This window comes from Ochlerotatus camptorhynchus, unplaced genomic scaffold (assembly GCF_037179485.1).
Source record: "Ochlerotatus camptorhynchus isolate MF236.1 unplaced genomic scaffold, CSIRO-AGI_Acam_v1.1 ptg000196l, whole genome shotgun sequence".
NCBI classification, from domain to species: domain Eukaryota; kingdom Metazoa; phylum Arthropoda; class Insecta; order Diptera; family Culicidae; genus Ochlerotatus; species Ochlerotatus camptorhynchus.
This window is the reverse complement of record NW_027040686.1, coordinates 4,966,004-4,985,364: the sequence shown is the minus strand read 5'-3', so window position 1 is coordinate 4,985,364 and position 19,361 is coordinate 4,966,004. Positions and strand designations below refer to the sequence as shown.

General features: G+C 38.8%; 1 protein-coding gene and 1 non-coding gene across 2 annotated transcripts in view; one reads left to right on the top strand and one right to left on the bottom strand.

The window, feature by feature from the left end:
- The window catches only part of LOC135702689 (probable serine/threonine-protein kinase DDB_G0267686), a 140,920-nt gene that overhangs the window by 44,835 nt on the left and 76,724 nt on the right, over positions 1-19,361 (bottom strand). The gene's annotated exons all lie outside the window — the stretch shown is intronic.
- On the top strand, positions 17,869-17,951 carry TRNAL-CAG (transfer RNA leucine (anticodon CAG)). Its single transcript has one exon. It is a non-coding gene; the product is annotated as a tRNA-Leu (tRNA).

The window sequence follows — 19,361 nt, the reverse complement described above, 5'->3', positions numbered from 1 at the left end:
TGGACCAATTTCAATAATTTTATCATCAATCGATCAGAAATATTTCTACTTTTATTTATAAATTTGGGACTTCATTATTTTTCAAAGTGTCACTGCTGAAAATTGCACGAATGTGCAACTGTTGCTATGATAATTAAAATTATCACGGATTGCCTGCGAAAAGCGATTTCCCTAACACAGATTTCAAAGTTAAATTTCATCCGGTCTCACAATCGTTATTTATTCAATTACTGCGTGGTGAGTGGTGATGTTCTCCAGTACACTACGAAAGGCTGCCTGTAAGCAGCAAGCTGCAGCCCACATGAGCATCCATAGAAGTAGGAAGAAGCCGCAGTCGCTATTGATAGGAATCAGTAGCTCTTCGTGTCAAATGCGTCATACTAAAGGGTATACACAGAGATAACCCCCCTCAAGTTCCTATTCCTACACAAAACCCATTCGCTCATTCTGCAGTTAACAAATAATATTCATAATATAAAACCACGTCCTACGTCACCATTGCGTACAACCCCATAGGGCTGTCCTTTGTAGTTTTTATGTTTCTATTTGGTATTTTCAAACTTTTTGCTTATGGTCGTTTTTTGTACAGAAAACCGATTTTGAAAGTCTACACACTAATCGAGTCAGTACGGTTTTACCGAATTTTTGAATTGCGGAACTGTTCGGTAAAAGTTTAAAAATCGGTGGAAAATTTATTAATGACAATATTTGTTCTGAACATGTACATACTTAGTTCTATTAACCCCATTTAATGATAGAAAATAAAATTGGTCGATTTCATTGATTCCTTACGGATAACGGTCATTTGAATTTTTACCGACTTTTTCAGCAATTCAAAAACCCAGTAAAAAAATACTGACTCCTGTAAAAAAATCTTAGTGTGTATGTTCTACGATTTTTGTTAATTTTGAAGTGTTCTACTTGAAAATATCACAGAAAATAGCATTTTTTAAGCTTTTTAATGCAAATTATTCAAAAAATATTCACGGGGAAAGTTTTTTGTTAATCAAGTTTTAATAACGTTTTTTTTTATTTTTTACCGAACATTAATGAAATTTTTGGGCCTTCAATATTTTCCTGAGAAACATTTATTTTTTCCTACAACTTTGTCTCAAACGTCATTGGAAGGGAGAAATGAGATTGGAAGTGACTTTTCCGAGTTATAATTTTTTGAAAAATTTCGAATGAGCCATTTGGAAGTTTTTTCGCGAGATTCAAAATGGCCGAATTTTAGCTTAAATGTGAATGATTGAACATAACAAGCAATTATGCAAAGTTTAATGCAAATCGGAGAAAGTCGCATCGGTTCGTCATTCAGCGTGGAACTGCTCTATAATAAAACACACTGAAATGGAATACCAAAATGAGTGCCAAAATTATCATAGTGGTATTTTGGAAACAACTTTGATGAAATTGTAGGATGATTTCAAGAAAACTCTTCAAAAAGTTTCAATTAGGGTCTGTTGATTTTCATGATAATTTAAAGATAATTGATACATAGGACTCTTTTCAAGATAAATAAAATTTGTAGCACAATTCAAGCTGAACATTAAATTAGGTCCTCAGTAACATTGACCGATTCTCAGCTTGAATGATTAGGGCTGAGGTACAATTGGTTAATTTTCACTTACATATGATATGAAACATGCTTTCCTAGGATATTTATTTCTGACCGACGTGGAATAATATTTGGAAAAACACTGTCGTTCAACAACAGAGGGATTTTCACACATATAAATTTATTTTCAAAATGTCACTTTTAAGTGAAAATCCTCCAATTGGACCGACTCAATTACGAAACCGGGCTACGCCATTGTTACTGCATCACTATTTAACACCGGAAATGGAATACTGTTAGAAAAGGTCACATGAATTTTAGTGAACTCCTTATGTAAAATTACACGACATTCAGTAACCTATCTAACAAATTACACCCCAAGAAAATCTTAAATACCACCGTACAAAAAGCCTTTTCGAACATTCAATAACACCCTCCGCCTAATGCATTACGCAACCATCCTTAGATGCCGCTGTATTTTCCGGTAACATTTCACAGCAACGCCACTTTGGCATTTAACTGTCATAGCTGACATCGAACCACCGAAAAGCACTTAGGTTTTCATCACCCATCATGCGAAAAATGCAGTCATCCATGAATGATCACCGGTGCAGCGAAATGCCTCTGGAAATAAAGGCCCAAAAACCCGCGGAAACCTTCAATTTCTCCTCTTGTCCATCACCCCCCGAAAAATAAAACAAGCGCCGCTCCGTCCATTGTGGTTGATGTTGATTTGATTCGATTGCACTTTTTTCGGTCCGAAAATTTTCGTTGGCCTATTGCCCAATTTTCCTGTCTTGGTCTATTGTTTTTGTGCATTTTTCGGTTTCCATTTTTCTGTTTTGGAGGCGATGGCAACGAACGGATTCGCGGCCACTGGTCGCCACTGGTGAGAACCAATTCCGAGTGTTGGCCAACCACGCAGCTGGAGTTCAACGAACAGCCTCCAACCGTCGAAAAAAGCCTCCGCTATTGGACGATGATCCACGCTGTTGCTGCTGTGGTCGGATTTTGGGCAATCTCTTCTCAGCCGCAGCAGCAGCAGTAGCCCAAGGTCGTCGTCGTAAGCTGACCAGTTTGACCGTTTTTTGCTGCGTTCGTTTTTGGGCAGTGAGCAAAAACAATTGGAAAAGTGGTTGCCTGACATACTGACTCGCTGTGTGCGCTGTGTGATGCAAAATTACCGGTACCCGCGTAAATATGGTCGACGGTGATGGTGATGCTGATGATGAGGGGGATTGCAGAAGAGGTTGAGTATGTTGCAATCTGGACCTCTCCACCACTCGGCGGATGGATGGAGGCTCGTTATTGATGCGTTTCAGTGCACGCGCGCGCTCGATCTTGCCGGAGACTTTATTATGATGGCGATGCCCGTTTTTCGGAGTTTTCGGGGGGCTTCTAGAGAGGTTTAAGCACAGTTCAACGCACTCGCCACCAAGGGAAGGTCGTTCAGTTCGGTCGGTTCGCTGCCGTTGTAGTCGAACTCGAGAGACATGCTGCTGCGTATGTGCTTCTCCTATTGATGGTTGATGGGCTATTGTGTTGAACTGTGCCATTATTTTCGGCAGATTGTTGAACGTTTTGTTTCGAATTGCGGTCACAGATCTTCTTTGGCTTAAGGTGAATTTCGAAATCATAGGTCATAGGTTTATTCGGTATAGGAGTAAATGCAGATGTGAAATTTTAACACTACTACCAAGATGGCTAGCTGTGAAATAAGATCGAACAGCATCATGATCGTAAACGAATGCTGTGCTAAGTCTTTCAAGGATACGAGCCTACGACACTGAACAATTCTATATCTGTCATATTAATCTTTGTTTTAAACTGTGAGCTGTGAGCCAATTGTTTCTTACAGACGCTTCATAGGGAGAGGCTATTTCCATCATTATATGACGATGACCAAAAAAAACTATACAACTAGTGTTCCTTTTATGAATATGAACTTGATACAAAGTTTACTACCTACCAAGATCTGAGTACAAAACGACGACCAATCTCCTCATTTTGCAGGAAATTACTCAACGGCAACATCCAGTAGTGCAGCGACAGCATCATCATCATCATCATCATTACACAACAACCGTCCTAAAAATCTAATCCGTGTCCAAATTTTATGACTGCTGCAGCAACATCAACTCATCACAATTTTGCTTACGCTCTTTGTTTTGAAACAGCGAGTTAGTGCGAGTTAAGCCCCCGCTAAAGTTATCCATCACCTCCTAACAGCCCACCAACCCGTAGCTTGGTTGGTAAGTGTTGAAGACCGCGAAGACTACTGCTGCTTCTAAATACTGAATCATAATGGCTCTCAACACCCGTCCTGCTCCCACCCCACCCCATCATCGTCGTCGTCTTCGTCTGATGGCAGCAAATGACTTCCTTTCCGTTTGTCGTTTTTGTGTCTGATACAGACCGAGAGACTGCACTGCCTGCTGCAGGTATACGACCCTCTATGACGTGTGTGCGTACTCTCGGTCGCTGAAGAATGCCACCGCCGGTGGCGATATTTTGCAACGGTATTAATGCAATCGCGCATACCGAAATAAAAATAACAAATCAGGAATGAAAAAAAAATGAATAATGCAAAACAAAAAATAGCTTCAGAGTTCAGAATAAATACTGAAAGCGAAAATGAAGCGAAGGAAAAGTGAAGCAAAAAAACTGCTGAAGCTGACTGAGTGATTGCCAATAACCTGCTGCTGCTGTTGGTTCGAGAAAATATTCGCGAGAAACGAATCATCGCATCGATCGCTGTGCCACGACGAGAGAGAGAGGAGGAAACCTTGGCGCGACTACGATGAAAACGACGACGACGACGGCGAGCCCTGCAACATACCTACAGTAAAAAAGCGGGTCCCGCGCGAAGAAAATATCAAAGAGCAAATGTTAAGTAATAATCAATTTAATGACACGATGTGGCGGCGGCGATGATGATGGTGGTAGCAAGCAGCAACAGTTGCGAATCTTTATTTTTTTTTTCCGTTCAAGAATCACTTGAATCGGTTTTAGTCTGGCTCTGGACCTGACATCAGTTCAGAATGCTGCACACCGAGGGACGAGAAACGAGGAAGAACAAAGGGCTCGTAAATCGATCGCTCGGACATCTGTTGCTGGGCTGATGCTGGCAATGGATGTTGAGGAAGTCTAAGGCATGAAGATTACCGTCCGGCCTCATCAACGTATTCTTGTGCTGGTGGCATGACTTCTAAGGCCGGTCGTGGTCGTGACGTTTTGTGATGCAATTGCTTTTCTGAGTGAGCACTGTTGATGGTATTTCCTTTGCAGAGAGATGTTGTTTGTTTCATTTTGAAGGGAGTATCGTTTTCGTTTTAATGTAAATGTGGCTGTTCCATCGAAATTACTTATGAAGAAAAATATTACAAGACAGACAAGGAATCGTACAGGATACTGAATGTGTGTACTTAAAGTGAGAATCGAAACTGTGCTGCATGGAATTACGAGTGAAATGTGCAGAAAATAGGCAGAAATCCAAAGAAATTCTGGAACAAGTCCGAGGGAATGATGCTAAAATGGTTCATAAAGTCGGATCCACTTAGAATCCGGACACTTTATTTATTCTATAGCTATAGTTTCGACAGCGTTTTGCTTTGAACTTTGGATCGGCAGCTGAACTGGAAGGTGTTGAGGTCGATCAAGAGAAACCCAGGACTCTCGGATCGAGATGTCGCCAAAAAATACTGTGACAGTCGTACCGTCCGGAGATCCGTCTGTGAGCAGGTTACCGTTCATTCCGTGCCTCCAAGCAACCGAACTAGTGGCCAGAACACGCGCCCGGAAGTTGTACGACCGGGTTCTGACGAAGTATAGAGGATGCCTTCTCATGGACGACGAAAGATGGTCAAGATGGATTTCAGTAAGGTTCCCGGACAAAAGTTCTATCAGGCCACAGTACGGGGTGATGTTCCCAGCAAATTCATGTTTGTTTATATTCGCCCGGAAATCGATGGAATTTTCAACTGCGGACTCAAAACCAAAATCAATTGTATTTTCTCGTCTTCCATCTTGCATAGCTTTTTTAATACTGCACGTATCGAGAGGAACATTTTACCACTAAAACACGTGTACTTTCAAAACACGATTCAACACATTGTAGTTTCATTTTTATACCTGTGATCTTGACTTTTATACCTAGGGGATGAGTACTTAAGGGGGTTAGATTTTGAATAGTTCTTTAGCGGGAATGACACTGATGAAGACTGCACATTGTAGTCGAAATACGTATCTGTCATGGATACCAACATTAATTAAGTGGAATTAAATGGAAGATTAACTTGTTTGCTGTTTTATTTAAGCATTCCGCTAACAACCCAATTTCATTACTTCATAGTTAGATTTTTGTTTGCTGGCAAGTTTAGTTTGGATGGTTGGCTAGTCGATAAGCCGGTCGGTTCATTTGGCTTATCGGGTCTGCTGGATCACTGTTCAAGAAGTAAGTTGCTTGATTGGTCAGTTAACCAGTTGACTAATGTCATTGAACCCTCACTAAAACTAAATTGGCGACCAACAGCCCGCATCGTGCTCTCTTGCCGTGCGGATCTATTTGCTTTTTGCTGAAGGAAGTGTTACTACTACCTAAAGCTACAACAAATTTAAACAGCACTTTTCAGTGCTCAACCTGTAAAATTTCTACCTTGTTCAACTTTATTCCTCTTCAATCCTTGTTTGGACCCTACCCGAGGTAATCCTTCTTGGATATCGATTTGGAAAATTCCTCTTCTATCCTTCAGATTCTTATAGTAATTTGCTTGGAAGTCGATTTGGGTAAAAATTTACTGCCGCCATGGCGCCTAAACGCAAAAGAAAGGGGCAAACCCTTGACCCCCCTTCTGAAGAAATTAATTTGATTTGCTCACGGATGATGAGAATGATCCATCATCCAAGAAAAATTCTAGTAAACTTTCCCGGCTTAATGCCAAGAAGGAAAAGATTCCCCCTATTGTGATAACCACTTCCGATTTCCATGCTCTTCGCATGGAACTTTTGAACTTCGTGAAAGTTAAGTTTTCTCTACAAATTGGACGTCGGGGTGAATGCCGTGTATTGGCTGAAACCTTGGACGGATTTAAATGTCTTCTCAAGTATCTTACTTAGAAGAGGCACAAATTTTTTACTTACGACACCAAAACTGAACGTGTGTTCAAGGTTGTCATGAAAGGACTGCCCAGTGGTGAATCCCTGGATCAGATCAAAGATGAACTGGCAAAATTACTTGGAGTTGTGCCACTCCAAGTAATCAAAATGAAAATGAAATCCCGTCCTGGCGATTCGCGCAACGGGATTTCTAATGATTTTTATTTAGTTCACTTCAAGTCTAGTGAACTAAACAACCTTAAGGCCTTAGAAAAAGCTAGCCTTATGCTCCATGTCCGAGTGAAGTGGGAACACTTCAGGAAGACTGGAGGAAATTTCCAAAATCTCACTCAGTGCCGTAAGTGCCAGGGATGGGGTCACGGAACTAAAAATTGCTACATGCCAGCTAAATGCATGAATTGTGGTGATTCCTCTCACGCAAAGGACGACTGTCCTGTGAAGGAAGATCCTAAGAAATTGAAATGTTCAAATTGTGGTGAAAACCACAAATCCAATTTTTGGGAATGTAAGACTCGCAAAGCGATCCTACAATCTCGTTCTAACCGACAGGTAAGAAACGCTCCACGTTTCCGACCAGGTACACATTCCTCTGCTGTTAACAACGGTCAGCGAGGAACAAATTTTTACATTCGTACCCGTAGGTACAAATATCACCCCTGCTTCAAATTTTTCATCTGTACCTACTCCCCTCGCTGCTAACAATGTTCAGCGAGTTAATGGAGCTACCTATGCTGCTTTTGCAACGGGTAGAAATCAAAATACTAACCAAAGTAATTCTAACGGAAATTTTGACAATTTTGACTTAGGAAGCATTACTGCCCCTAAAATGGATTTTTTACAGAAATCATTAATTGACATGATTTCTGATATGCTTAAATCTAACTCCATGTTTGATGCTATTCAAACTGGAGTAAAATTTGCAAATAATATTGTCATGACTTTAAAATTCAGTAATGGATTTTAAAGCATTAAATATTGTAAATTGGAATGCTCGATCTCTTAAAGATAATGAAGACGAGCTATTTAACTTTTTGAGAGTTCATAACGTGCATATTGCCGTTATAACTGAAACGTTCCTTAAACCTGACCATAAGGTTAAGAAGGACGCAAATTACTTGATTTATAGAAATGATCGTCTTGATGGACCCTGTGGTGGCGTTGCCATCATTGTTCATAGACAAATCAAACATTAAATTCTTTCTGCATTTGAAACCAAAGTTTTTGAAACTTTGGGAGTTTCTGTTGAAACAAAATTTGGACAACTTACGTTTATAGCTGCCTATTTGCCATTCCAATGCGTAGGCCAGAAAAAGAATTTTCTTATGGGTGACCTCCAGAAACTTACCCGTCATAGGTCTAAATTCTTTATTATTGGTGATTTTAATGCAAAACACCGCTCATGGAATAATCCTCAAAGCAATTCCAATGGTAATATTCTGTTTGATTATTGTTCTGCAGGTTATTACACTATTCAATATCCAAACAGCCCAACATGCTTTTCTTCTGCAAGAAATCCCTCCACTATTGATTTGGTCTTAACTGATTCATGTCAACTTTGTAGCCAACTGGTTACCCAGGCTGACTTCGGTTCTGATCACCTTCCAGTAACTTTTGAAATATCCCAAGAAATAATTTGTAATCCCAACAGCTCTACTTTCAATTACCATAGAGCTGATTGGGAGCAGTATCGAACATTTATGGAATATAACTTCGATCCAAACATTCCTTTGCAAACCAAACATGAAATTAATTATGCTCTTGAATCTCTGACTACTTCTATAGTTGAAGCAAGAGCTGCCTCAGTACCAAAATGTAAGCTTAAATTCGATTCAATTATAATAGACGATGATCTTCAGCTCTTGATCCGTCTTAAAAATGTCCGTAGGAGACAATATCAAAGAACACGCGATCCTGCCATGAAGGTTATCTGGCGGGATTTGCAAAAACAAATTAAAAAGCGATTCTCTGCCCTGAGGAACAAAACTTTTGAAAATAATATTTCTAAATAAGACCCGAGTTCCAAACCCTTTTGGAAACTCACAAAAAATTTGAAAAAAACCTCAAAAGCCTATTCCAGCGCTTAAAGAAGGTGATAAAATTTTGATCACAAATTTGGAAAAAGTTCAGAAACTTGCTAAGCAATTCGAGAGTTCCCATAATTTCAGTTTGGGTCTTACAAGTCCTATTGAGAATCAAGTTGCTCGGGATTTTCTGAATATTTTCTCTCGGGAAAATATTTTTGATGATTCCTGGGGGACTGATTTGGACGAAGTAAGGTCTATAACTAAAAAGTTTCAAAATATGAAAGCTCCAGGTGATGATGGAATTTTCTATATCCTCATCAAAAAACTCCCAGAGAGTACCTTGTCTTTCTTGGTAAAATTATTTAACAGATGTTTCCATTTGGCATACTTTCCTGATAAATGGAAAAATGCAAAAGTTGTTCCAATTTTGAAGCCGGATAAAAATCCAGCTGAAGCTTCTAGCTACCGCCCAATAAGTTTACTCTCTTCAATAAGTAAACTTTTTGAAAAGATAATTTTGAATAGAATGATAGAACGACATCAATACGAACTCCATTTTTGCAGATGAGCAGTTTGGATTTTTCGCCATGGGCACTCAACTACTCATCAACTCTTAAGAGTTAACAATTTAATTCGTTCAAACAAATCTGAAGGCCACTCAACTGGAGTTGCTCTTCTAGACATAGAAAAAGCATTCGACAGTGTTTGGCATGAAGGTTTGATTGCTAAATTAAAAAAAAGTTTAATTTTCCACTTTATATTATGAAATTAGTTCAAAATTATTTAACTAACAGAACTCTGCAGGTAAATTATCAAAATTCCAAATGTAATCGACTACCTGTTAGAGCAGGAGTTCCTCAGGGTAGCATTCTTGGGCCTTTGTTCACCGATGACTCAGGCATTTCCGCTAAAGGAAGGAGTCTTCGTGTTGTTTGCAGCAGACTGCAGAAAAGTTTAGATATTTTCTCTTCTTATTTACAAAAATGGAAGATTTCTCCCAACGCTTCCAAAACTCAACTTATAATATTTCCACACAAGCCTAGAGCTTCGTTTTTGAAACCTAGTAGTAGTCACATAGTCACTATGAACGGAGTTCCAATTTCCTGGTCAAACCAAGTGAAATATCTTGGATTAGTACTTGACCAAAAATTAACTTTTAAAGATCACATTGAGGGCATTCAAGCTAAATGTAACAAATATATAAAATGTTTGTATCCTCTTATAAACAGGAAATCCAAACTTTGCCTGACGAATAAACTTTTAATATTTAAACAAGTTTTTAGACCGGCCATGCTTTACGCTGTGCCAATATGGTCTTGTTGTTGCACTACCAGGAAAAAAGCACTTCAAAGGATTCAGAACAAAGTTCTGAAAATGATTTTGAAGTTGCCTCCCTGGTACAGTACTACCGAAGTACATAGAATTTCGAATGTTGAGACTTTAGAACAAATGTCCAACAAAATAATTTATAATTTCAGGCAAAAATCGTTGCAATCCTCAATTGCAACGATTAATTCCCTTTATACTTAGATAAGATTTAGTTTTAGTTTTAAGTTTTAAGATATCAATTGTTATACTGACATGCAGGTTAAAAAACCTGTTTAAAATACTTAATTGCCAAGACATGAACAATGTAAAAACACTTAGATATATATCATAACAATTAAGGCTGGTACGTTACTGCAGTAACTGGAGCACCTAGGTTAAAAATGAAATGTAATTTATTTTAAATTTGGAACAAATAAAGAGTTAAAAAAAAATGGTGACCAGAAAGAACAGCCTGCGTAAAATCGAATACCCAAGTTCAGATGACGGATTTAAATAAATTTGAGTATTCATCACAAAACTATCGAAGATAATAAAACTAAACGTGAAGCACTACCGAAACATTTTACCCGGTCAGTGATGGCATAGTCATTAGCAAATTGATATTTTCCGCTCTCATACGCTCTTAATAACCCGCGTGATATTGGAGCAAAATAGCATACTTCATATTGATTGTACACGTTCCTTTAATATTGCGAGACTGAAGCTGATAGTTGAATCGACGCAAACATGATTCTGTTGCCCCTCGTTGTCTCAGAAAGAGAAAGCATAATAATGCTATCATCTTTTTCTCTTCACCGATGGCAGGCACGAAGCGATTGCTGGAAGCTTCGGTTGCGTTCGGGTGTAAAGCAAAAATCATGAAACTCAATCTCACCACAGTTTAGTGAGATTTGCAACTGGTGAGTTTTGTTAGCTTGAAATTCCTACACACCAATTTTAAATCGCTGAAAATCAGTTAAATTTGGCTGATTTTAGACTTGATGAAAGATCAGCTAACTTTCCAGCAAAATAATGCTGCTGTATCTTCCAGCAATTCCAACTTCTGTCAAAATGACAACATTTTACTGAAAATCAGTAAAGATTTCAGATTCCATTTTGATTTTTTTCAGCAATCCCAAATTCTGTCATTTAGCAGCATTTTGCTGAATAGACTCAGTAAATTGATATTTTTCTTACTAGGAGCATGCAGCTTCTGAAGAAGATTGTTGATACAAATATGGTAATTGATTCTGGTTGGACCTATCCAAAAACTGATGATGGTTGGACCTATTTTTCAATCTCTAGTTTAGTCAATCTTCGCTAAGTTTGTATTTTCAAAGATAACTTTACAATCATAAAAAAACTCTTTTTCTTCAATTTGCATGGGTGTTTTATTGAAAAAACTTCAAAACAATTGAGTTTCAATATGTTTTCAAAACAGTTCACGTTTCACGCATTAGCTCGTCATCATGCCTTACTTTCAAACATACAAAAAGGGAATATTTTTCACATTTATTTTTATTTTCATGCAGTAAAATACTGCTTTATACCCCGTTCACATTACAGCGTATATCACGTGATATACGCTGTCTTGCAATGAGCACTCATACATCTAGTTTTCACTGGAAATCCTATGTATGAGTGCTCATTGCAAGACAGCCTATATTACGTGATATAGGCTGTAATGTGAACGGGGTATTAAGGTGTTTCACTAAAATGTTTGAATAATTGACGAAATTCGAATAGATAAATATGATCATGGTTGGACCTATGTATTTCCTAAGACGGCCGCTAGGTGCGCTTCGGTTTGTCTACATCCTTCATGCGCAGTTGATTTGAAATTCGATTTCGTTTTTTCCGAGTGATCAGTTTCTTCGATTGAAAAAATGGCCAAAGAAAAGAGTTATACGGTCGAAAATCTTCAAGAGGCTTTTCTTTCAGTAAGAAATAAATCACTTACCGCGTATCAGGCACAGAAAAGGTACAATATTCCGAAAACGACGCAAAAATTAAGGGAAGCCACGGCAAGAAATATGGAAGGGAAATAGTGTTGAGTGTTGATTTGGAGAACCAGCTAGCGGATTGGGTTTGTATGTGCGCTGCTTCTGGCAGTCCCAAAACGGCCAAAAAGATCTTCCATCGTCAGGTTGGTTGAAAGGGTAACCACCGATTTCCGAACTACCACGGAAGCGCCGAAAGAATCTTGTTCCGGCCATATCTCTGGAACCAGTTGACCGATCCCAAAAATATTCAATAGCTGACAATGGGACCACAATACCTATAGTTTGACGTTAAAAAATTTCCAAATCGGGTCAATGATTCCCGAGAAAATGGACCCTGATGATTAGCTAATGCGTGGAAAGTGAACTTTTTTTTTAAAAACAAAGTTAAACTCAAATTTCTTGATTTTTTTAAATAGCAAATTCATAACAACTGTATAGTAAGAGTTTTTTCATGATACCAATAAGCTCTAAACAAAGTTTTTGAACAAATATGGGCTAAACTAGCATTTGCAAAAATAGGTCCAACCATCATCATTTTTTAGATCCAACCAAGATCAGTATAGGTCCAACCAACATCATAATTCTTTGCTGAATAAAAACGTTTTATAAAATCATTTGTTCATAATATTTAACTTTTTATGTTATTAATAGAAACAAGAAAGGTAGATCTTTCCCCTAATCACGCATTTTTCATAATTATATGTTGAATTCATAAAAAAAAATACGACATGAACATTGATGTCGTGTGAAACCGGCCTAAATAGGTACAACCATCATCAGTTACCCTACACAAATAATAAAGAGTCTCCGACAAGATCACCTGGTTCTTTGCCATTTATATTTTATTAGGTACAACCAGGGTATTTACCGAGGTATTTACCAAAATAATTTTAATTATTTCCTCCTCCTTCTATGTAGACGGTGGTGCGTACGTACTTGCGACGGTAACAGTTTGACAGTTCATTACTGGATGTCCAGCAAACCGTTTATGTTAGCTGTATTTTTCGGTAAAAAATATCGTTTGCTGTCTTTCAGTAAAGCATTGCTTTGCTGATCATGATCCAGCAATCCGTTTTACTGAAATCTAAATCTCAAATTTGGTGTGTAGCTGCGATATCACAGCTTGCAGTTGTTTGCTTGTTGATTTTTGTCTACTAAAATCAAGCGTAATCTTGTTCTTTGGTGAGATTTGATTTTTTGATATTATCCCAACACTGCCCTGGTAGTATGCATAATCACTTCGCAACCACAGGAGTACAAATGTCAGCTAAGCAAAACGTTTATCAAAGCAAATTCCAACCGGAGTTTGCTCCAGTGCTGCAAATATGGAGTAACAATTACATTCACTAAATCGTAGTATTTTTCGAGATTTGTGCTTCAATTGAATTCCATAATATAATATAATAACTGAAATGATGACTGCAACACTGAAAAAAAAAACTCAACTATACATTTTTCAATCGGGTATACACTTCCTTATCACCCAGCTTTCAATCATACCCCCATAGAAGACCTAGATAACTGCACTGAGCTACCATTTCCGACTACCACCCACTTATCTCTACCTCAAGGAGGGTGGGACAGTCTACTAGTTGTTGTTGTTTTCATCTATTTGGGGAAATTCCAACGGGAACTATCAAAATGCGTGACGAGCATTTCTCGTCACAGCAACTACATTCCTACATGACCTGGAATTGTCCTTATCTATACTTGAGTAGCATTTCCTGAAACTACTCACGATAACTCGAACACCGGTGTCGTCACCTACACTCAGGGCTGATAACCTGGAAACGGAGGGAACTTTATCGGATCTCAAGCTGTGAATGAATGCGCGTAGAGGGTTAGGTCAGCCTTGCCGGTCACTCACTTCCTCCTACCGGCACGTCGCACCATGCATTGGTTCTTGAGAAAGAGAGAGTGCGATATGGTCGAAGCGCCAGGTTGTCGAGCCCTGTAGGTGCAATTGTCTGGCGAGGTTTTCCAAAATCTAGGTTACGTTTGCTTTGCTCTTGTTTCTGTTGACGCACGCTGAGATAGGCGCGTTTTGAAATCAGTTCGAAAGACGTTTGAGGGTGAAATGTGAAATACGCCCACTTGGGCTTATACTAAATCAATAACTGATCGGTTGGATTAGAAGATTGTAAAATGTTAATTTAATAAGTGATCGAAATTCGAAATTCAATAGTAGAGAAAAATCGATCGACGCTTCTAGAAGGGGAAACCCCCCAACTGCACAAGACTTGAAACCATAATTATTGACACTCGCTGAAACTGTCTAAGTGCACTCGATTGATGTGCACCTATTCTGTGATCGCAAGAGTAAGCTTTACGCAAGATCACGACGATCGTGTACGCATTCGGCCGGGGGTAGATGAACGCCCCAAGGCTTCCAACGCTTGTTTAGAAAAGAGTGCAGAGCATCGAACAAAAGAGGCGCAAGGAAAAGGAAAAGCCACCGAAAAACTGACCGTGAGGTTTGATTTTGCGCATATTTCTAATGCACACTGTTGTCTTATTTCGGCATTTTTGTTTTGATTTGCTGCAGGCACCTCATAGCTCAATGAGGGGGGCTATTAGGAAATTCTCTTTGACCGTTCGGATCGATTCATTTCTTTCTTCGAGGTAGTAATTAAATCGATCGAAAGGACATCAACGACGGCAGTTCGATGACTTGCCTTGAACCGATCCGAAACGGATGCACTGTTGAGTGAGAAAAGTTCGTGGAGAGGAAATTTGGTAACGTGACATTGTAGCAATTACAAGCTGGCAATCTGAAACGAAAATGGTTAAACCCGTGTCCGCGTCTGTCAAAAGTGTTGCCGCAACCATGAGAAGAACGTGAGTCGTTCGATTTACATGGCTCTCTGGGCAAGTCACATGCTCGCGTATTCAGTATTGGACTAATCTGGTGGCAGTTTCCCTTCCTCCCCCCGGATCTGATGTATCTGATGGGCAAAGCTGCAAGCAGAAATGCATCGTAGCGCGGTGCGAGCTTACTGGTGTCATGCTGCTGCATGCAAAATTGTAATAAAATGGTTGGATTTGAGGCGGAGAATGAGACGGTTGCTGACATAAGTACTGACATATCGGAACGAGATAAGTTGGAAGTTCTGCTGAATGGGCTGAACTTTGCATGAAGTGTCCTGAAGGGATTATAATGAGGGAGTTATGGGATCGGGGGCAGTAACAATGTTGAATTGAACAGAATGACAGGCTATCAAAATAGGTTCCAAATTTGGTGACTAATGTGTGTTTAAATGTTGATTTAGATAGGATTCAAGATCGTTTAAAATAGAGCTGTCCTGTCTGACTCACTTGACTCACTCACTTACCACGTGTATTTCATGGTCCAACACCATTATGCAGGGATGGATCGCTCTTTGTATCGCTTGATTTATTACTTTTTAATGAAGAAAGCTACCGTTAAGTCCAATTGAATTTTCAGTTGATCCATCTTAAAATAGATGGATTAATGCTAGTATTCTCCCGATCAAACCGATCATACTTCAAAAAATTCACACTGTTTAGTCGCACTCCGTGTTTTCATACAAAATTGTGGCTCTACGGTGTAAAATGTTTGAAGTTTGATTGGGAGAATACTTACATTAATTTTAATTAATATAAAAACCTAACCTAAACTAACGTAACTTGCACTTATCAATCTATTTTAAGACTGATTAGCCAAAAATGTTATTGAACTTAACGTTAGCTCTCTATATTAAAAATTAATGAACGATACTCCAAAGAGTAACCCATCCCTGCATAATGGTTTTGAACCATCAACTAAATGTGGTAATTGTTCACGAAAATTTACTTGAAACTGAGTTTTTCAATTTGTAAAATGTCGCCCAAATGAACAACAGGATCTTTCCATACAGTCAGAGGCAAAAGATAGCAAGAGCACATGGATTAAAAATGAATGAAAACTGTTTTGAATTTTAAATAAATAAAAAGTTAAACAAAATAGTGATTCGGTTTGCCACATCAGACAGGCTTGGTGGTGCTCAATCATGGTCAGGCTTCAAAATGCTCATTACAGCTAAAATTCTACTTTTTCTAAATATCAAACTATGAGATAGGGGAAACTTTGGCTTCGGCAATGCCTTAACCTATTATCGTCAGGGGGGTAAACAATGTCCTTGAAAGCTCAATTTGGCATTGTGGTTGAGAGCAGCAGGACTTTGTGTACCCCCATCGTAACTGACAACCGCAACATGCACGGCGAATGAGAACGACCCAAATTTGAGTTTAGTTCACTCATAATCGCCAAAAGTGCAGGAACTCAGCGATGTGTAAATTTGCCTCATGTTTTCCCAGGTTTTTCCAGGATTTCCAGGGAAAAAATCCCGAATTTGAGAAAAGTAAAGATTGGATTCACTCAGTCTATTGGTATTACTCCAAGACTGAATAAAATTTTCGTCAATTTCCTCATTTTCCTGCAGATTTTTTAGGTTTTCCACAGGAAACCATAAGATAAATTTTACTCATCGCTGAGTTCCTGCACTTTTGGCGATTATGAGTGAACTAAGCTCAAATTTGTGTTGTTCTCATTCGCCCTGTGCTATTAAAGCTGATAATCTGACGCTAAATGCTAATTATTATCTGAATTGGCAATACTGACTCGAAGTTGCAATGATCTACACGGCCAACAGGAACTCATAGCTGATGAGTAACTGCAAGTTTTCCCAAATATGAGTAAATTTCCTAAGGAAAGAAAATGCTCTGAGTCAATTGAATTCAATCGCTGAGTCGTTCTGATTGGCCGTGTATAATTTGAACTACTAAGTTGCCAGTTCCGATGGTTTGAGTCGCATCTAAATGCACATTAGAATTGCGTTCGTATTGTTTTCCGTGTGTTTTGATGACCTCATAGCCTAGTCAGTAATGGCACGGTATTACCAATTATCGTATTATCGGTATTACCAAGTATGGTTGGAAATTTTCTCGACTTCCCTGGGCATAGAGTATCATAGTGCTTGCCACACAATATACAAATTCATGCATTGGTAATTGGCATCGAAAGCTCTCAATTAATAACTGTGGAAGTGCATTTAGAACACTAAGTTGAGAGCACGCAATAAGCTAATATGCACTAAGCAATAAGCTTGAAATGCGAATAAGAAGAAGAAGTGTTTTGATGACCAATACAAAGATCCCAAGGTGTCAAAATCAATACCATAGAATCTACGGTTAGTACAAACTTCCATTCGGGTATTATCGTTTCTCCGCCAAGGGAAGGGCAACGAGCATGGAATACGTGCCGGCCGGCTCGCGCACAGCACACTGGAAGCACCTTATTATTACACCGACTAAATATGTACACCGACGGTTGGTGTTTGTTTTTCTTACTTCCAGAAGTAGATCAAACCTTGACTTAGATTCCCGTTGCGCTTATCTCTCCGATACGCACCCGGCGCGGGCCTGTACCTACCTACCTAGGTACTAACTCCAACAAAACCGGAATTCAAACCACTGATAACTCAGATCAGACGCATTTATCGCACATACACACACACACACACTCCCACTTGACTTGCTTGAAAAGCTTCATTCTCTCTCTCGCGAGTCTCGAATTCTCGAGTGAGGAAATTTTATAAATTTCTACCTCATTGACTTTGGCGGGGAGGTGACCAATGCTGTTTTCCCACAAGGTAACCGGTGGTGGAGGGGAAGGTGCTGAATACGTTGGTTACTATATTTCTATGCAACACACTTGTAACGTGTAACAAACGGCCAAGCAACAGCCGCGCGGTTGTTGATTGATGAGCGTGCGCGGTGGAGATTAGCGCTCGAGTCAAGTGGGTTGTTGTAGAGGCCTAGGTAGAAGCTAGATTGAAAGTGGGAACACAATGGATAACAAGTCAGGATGGCCGAGCGGTCTAAGGCGCTACGTTCAGGTCGTAGTCTTCTCTGAAGGCGTGGGTTCGAATCCCACTTCTGACATGAGATTTTTTTAAATTGATTTTGTTTGAGAAATTCAATCAACGCATTTCTCAATGTCGTCGTCCCTCCCAATAGGTTTTCGTTTTTAGGTTAAATTCAAATAAATGCTTTGATTTAGTTTTCAAGATTTTGATGATTATTTTCGAAAGTCTTTTTCGAATAAATGATCATTAACAAATACAGTTTTTGTAACAATTTTTTTAAAGAAGATACTCTACAAATATATTTAAAATCTAATTATTTTACTCTTTTCATTCTAGGTAATACCCATCATGTCACCTTCAAATAAGTATTTAAGGTTTGTGTTACAATATGATTCTTTGTTTTCAGCTGTGATTCAAAAAGTACAGTACGATTATGTTTTTACTAGATTTTATAATATTTTAAGCGTTTATTCAATGGTGTTGTACCATTATGATTCAGTCAGGTACAATATTTGTGAACACGATAGATACGATTATTGTTGGAAATCAAGGCACCATCAATAGAATTAATCGATACAGTCGGGTCAAAATACGCATTAACTTGATGAAACTGTTTCTAAATTTTACCACAACCTTCTTTTTGGGAGCAGTGCTGACATTTGGCTTAGCTCAAGAGAATGTGTTTCGAGATCTAAAATAACTAATATCAATCAACGGAAATCACATCAATTCCAATCAAATTACTCAACTGAGCAACCATTGATCATTCTGATTTCAAGCAGAAAAAAAAACGGAAGTTGCTTATCAACTGATCTGTTGCACATCCTACAGAGAAACGCTTACGATTCAATGCAACAAAGTAAGCTCGAATCCTCAATCCCAGCTGGGGTCACAGCTGCGAAACACTGATAAGACCTAATTTTGCAATACAAGATAAGTGAAAAGTTGAATGAATCCCGGATTGCTGAATCGATTACAAAGAACAACTGATTTGAGGTCAACTACCGATGACGGGAATCTAGGCAGCCAGACTCCGACTGTCGAGGAAGCATTAAAAACAATCGCTTCCTTAGCTAGTAGGAAATCCAGATCAGTTCGATCTGGTTTGAGGGCAGGGATGTCAGAAGGTTTATGAAAAAGTCTTCAACAGGATTGAAAAACTAGCTTCACATCGTTATCATGTGGGGCGAAATAAGATCTCTTAAATCAAATTTAAAGGTTTTTGAAAATTCCACAATTTTATGAATTTTGACCTCAACAGCCAATGCAAATTTTAGCATTTAATTATTTTTGGGATGTCAAATGCGTTTTTAAGTATCAAAATTGACTAGATTTTCAAAAGCGACCATCTAGATAAAACTGATAAATAGCAGATTTTTAGCCTTGGGTCCAATCTTAGATCCATAGGCCAATATTAGAGCCATTTCTCCTATTTTAAACTTTGTTGACATACAGAATCATAGCATTTTCTCGAAGCTTATGAGCT